The following is a 4,421-nucleotide window of genomic DNA, read 5'->3' as shown; positions in this document are numbered from 1 at the left end:
AGAACTTAAATGTATTCCCGCATTATACTGGTGGGCGACCTAGAACTTAAATGTATTCCCGCATTATACTGGTGGGCGACCTAGAACTTAAATGTATTCCCGCATTATACTGGTGGGCGACCTAGAACTTAAATGTATTCCCGCATTATACTGGTGGGCGACCTAGAACTTAAAAGTATTCCCGCATTATACTGGTGGGCGACCTAGAACTTAAAAGTATTCCCGCATTATACTGGTGGGTGACCTAGAACTTAAATGTATTCCCGCATTATACTGGTGGGCGACCTAGAACTTAAATGTATTCCCGCATTATACTGGTGGGCGACCTAGAACTTAAAAGTATTCCCGTATTATACTGGTGGGCGACCTAGAACTTAAAAGTATTCCCGCATTATACTGGTGGGTGACCTAGAACTTAAATGTATTCCCGCATTATACTGGTGGGCGACCTAGAACTTAAAAGTATTCCCGCATTATACTGGTGGGCGACCTAGAACTTAAATGTATTCCCGCATTATACTGGTGGGCGACCTAGAACTTAAAAGTATTCCCGCATTATACTGGTGGGCGACCTAGAACTTAAAAGTATTCCCGCATTATACTGGTGGGCGACCTAGAACTTAAATGTATTCCCGCATTATACTGGTGGGCGACCTAGAACTTAAAAGTATTCCCGCATTATACTGGTGGGCGACCTAGAACTTAAATGTATTCCCGCATTATACTGGTGGGCGACCTAGAACTTAAATGTATTCCCGCATTATACTGGTGGGCGACCTAGAACTTAAAAGTATTCCCGCATTATACTGGTGGGCGACCTAGAACTTAAAAGTATTCCCGCATTATACTGGTGGGCGACCTAGAACTTAAATGTTGAAATTGTTTCCCCGTTCTTCCGAGAAAATTTTCGACAATCGGCAGAAAATTTTCTGCCCCGGTTTTTGGTGACTTCCATGGCGTTGCATCTTGCTGCCCTCATCAATCCTCTGTTCCCCTGCAACAGACAAAAGGATTTGGTCAGTTTTAATCGTGGTGGTAGAGGGTGCCTTTCTGGCGAGCAATTTTTCTCTCTTCCTCTTTTCTTGCTCTTTGTCCCCATAATTGGTTGGCGGGCAAAGTTGCCTGTTGGGGGTCTCTAGCCTGCTGGGGATTGGTTTTCAATTTATCCCCTTTTCTGCTTTCTCTTTAAACACATGATGTGGGAGTCTGCTTCTAACTCCCGAAACCACTCCCTTTTGGAGCTTACTTCTTCCAAAATTTCCGGGCACAATCCCTGCATTGCCTGGGACCGGCCTTTAAGACTGTTTGTATTATCCTGCATTGGATGAATTCCCCTTCGGTTTCTGGTAGTAAGCTTTGAAAAATCCTTTCAAGACACATTTTAGGAAAAGAGATAAAAGCTAAAAAAAAAGAAAATCTTTCTGAACGAAAATTTTGGTGGGAGAAGAAACTCAAAAGAACTTATCTGGAGGATGCGACTGGTCCCCGTGATCATGACGTGCACCATAGATTCCCGACCCAGTCTATTTGTATCAATCGATTTGCCGGATGGTCTGACTTGCTGGGGATGATAAATGACTGTCCATGCTGTTGCAAATGTGGTAGCTTTTGTTGATTCGTCTTGTCGCCTCATAGTGCCCTTCGAGGGGTTTTCACTAATGAGACTCTCTCTTTTCTCTCATCTCCCGGCGCCTTATGGTGCCTGTGAAGGTTTTCACCAATAAGACTCTCTCATTTCATATCCCTCATCTTACATCGCCTCTCGGTGCCTGCGAAGGTTTTCACCGATGAGACTCTCTCATTTTATTTCTTTCGAGGAATCGGGGTGTTGTAGATACGACCCTCTCTTCCGGGGATTCTTTTGACTATCAACTCATTCCCAGTCTTACGATCCTTTTCTTTGCTGGGGATCGGTGTATTATTCTCGGCCTTATTTGCCGGATTTGGCATCTCTCGAACATTGATCGGGAGGTCTTTTGGATGTCGATGTTGGTTTTGGTGTAGGATTTGAAGAAAGGCTATAAAAATGAAAACAATTTGAAGGGTGATGTGCTACAACTTTTGGAATCAAACCTTTGTTGGAACTTAAAACATAACCTCTGCCCCAGTTTTCTTGCTTGGGGAATTTATTTTTTACGCTTATGTTGAGCTATGTGCGTTACACACATTGTGCTATATTGTGCACACTATGTACATTATGCATCCTATATTCACTATGATGCATACTATGACCGAGCCGTGAGGCGCCTACGTATCCTCTTTGAGGAATCAGGTCAAACGTAGTTCCCACGGTTTTATATTCCTTGATTTTTCTTTTCTTTCTTTTCATTTTCTTTTCCTTTTCTTTTTCTTTTTCTTTTCTTTTCCTTTCTTTTCTTTTCTTTTTTTTCGTATCTTTCCCATTAGTGATTCCAAAAGAGGGGTATTGAAAGAATTTGCTTAAGGCTCAAAGGGGGAAGCGAGGGTTAAAAGTGTTTGGATAGAAGAAAGAATTGCCTCCGTCATCTCATTATTCAACAAATGCCAAATACAAACAAATAAACCAAAATTGCCATAATTTAAAGAAATTACGCATAATATCTCTTGACTGCATCTGAATTGATAGCCATGTCGACACATCTACCTTCGACATCTGTCAAACACAAAGCACCATTGGCCAAGACTCTGGTCACGATATAAGGCCCTTGCCAATTTGGGGCGAATTTGCCTTTTGCCTCGACCTGATGTGGGAGGATCTTCTTCAATACCTGCTGCCCTACTTCAAACTTCCTGGGGCGCACCTTTTTATTATACGCTCTTGCCATTCTCTTCTGGTACAGCTGACCATGGCACACTGCTGCCAATCTTTTCTCATCTATCAGGCTCAACTGTTCCAAGCGAGCTTTGATCCATTCATCATCATCAATTCCGGCTTCAGCGACAATTCGGAGGGACGGAATTTCGACCTCCGCTGGTATCACGGCCTCAGTTCCATACACCAACAAATAAGGAGTTGTGCCTATGGAAGTCCGGACGGTAGTGCGGTAACCCAACAAAGCAAAGGGTAATTTCTCGTGCCATTGTCTGGACCCTTCCACCATTTTTCGCAGTATCTTCTTGATATTCTTATTGGCTGCTTCGACTGCTCCATTTGCCTTAGGACGATATGGGGTGGAATTGCGGTGTGTAATCTTGAATTGTTGGCATACCTCTCTCATCAAGCTGCTATTAAGATTCGCACCGTTATCCGTGATGATCACTTTTGGGATCCCAAATCTGCAGATGATATGGGAGTGAACAAAGTCCACCACTGCCTTCTTGGTTACTGATTTGAAGGTTTTAGCCTCAACCCATTTGGTGAAGTAATCAATGGTCACTAGAATGAACCTATGACCGTTGGACGCTGCTGGCTCGATGGGCCCAATGACATCCATGCCCCATGCTACAAACGGCCAGGGTGCTGACATCGTATGTAACTCTGTTGGCGGAGAATGAATCAAATCTCCATGTATCTGGCACTGATGGCATTTCCTTACGAAAGTGATACAGTCGTGTTCCATGGTTAGCCAATAACACCCTGTTCGAAGGATCTTTCTTGCCAATACATATCCGCTCATGTGCGGCCCACAAACTCCGGCATGTACTTCCGCCATAACCGTCGTTGCCTGCCCGGCATCTATGCATCTCAACAATCCCAAATCCGGGGTTCTTTTGTACAATATTCCCCCACTGAGGAAGAAACCATTCGACAAACGCCGGAGGGCTCTTTTTTGGTCTCCAGAGGTATGTTCTGGATATATCCCCATCCTGAGGTATTCCTTGATATCATGAAACCAGGGTTCGCCATCTGCTTCTTCTTCTATGGCATTGCAGTAGGCGTGCTGATCACGGACCTGGATGTGTAGAGGATCAACATACATTTTGTCAGGGTGGTGCAGCATTGATGCTAAGGTGGCTAAGGCATCCGCAACCTCATTGTGAACTCTCGGGATGTGTTTGAACTTCACCGATCGAAATTGCTTGCTCAGATCATGCAAGCATTGTCGGTATGGTATGAGCTTTCTCGTGTTTCCCATTCACCCTGAATTTGATGTACCAAGAGGTCCGAGTCTCCCAAGACCAAGACGTCTTGGACATCCATGTCAGCAGCCAAGCGCAGACCCAGAATGCAAGCCTCATATTCGGCCATATTGTTGGTGCAATAGAAGCGTAGTTGAGCCGTAACAGGATAATGCCGTCCTGTTTCAGAAATGAGTACTGCTCCTATTCCAACCCCTTTCGCGTTTGCAGCTCCATCGAAGAAAAGCTTCCAACCCGGTTCCTCAGGCAATTCCAACTCATTTGTATGCATTACCTCTTCGTCAGGAAAATACGTTCTTAAGGGCTCGTATTTTTCATCAACGGGATTCTCTGCCAAATGGTCTGCCAGCGCCTGGGCTTTC

This window comes from Nicotiana sylvestris, chromosome 11, assembly GCF_000393655.2.
Source record: "Nicotiana sylvestris chromosome 11, ASM39365v2, whole genome shotgun sequence".
NCBI classification, from domain to species: domain Eukaryota; kingdom Viridiplantae; phylum Streptophyta; class Magnoliopsida; order Solanales; family Solanaceae; genus Nicotiana; species Nicotiana sylvestris.
This window is presented reverse-complemented; position numbering follows the sequence as displayed.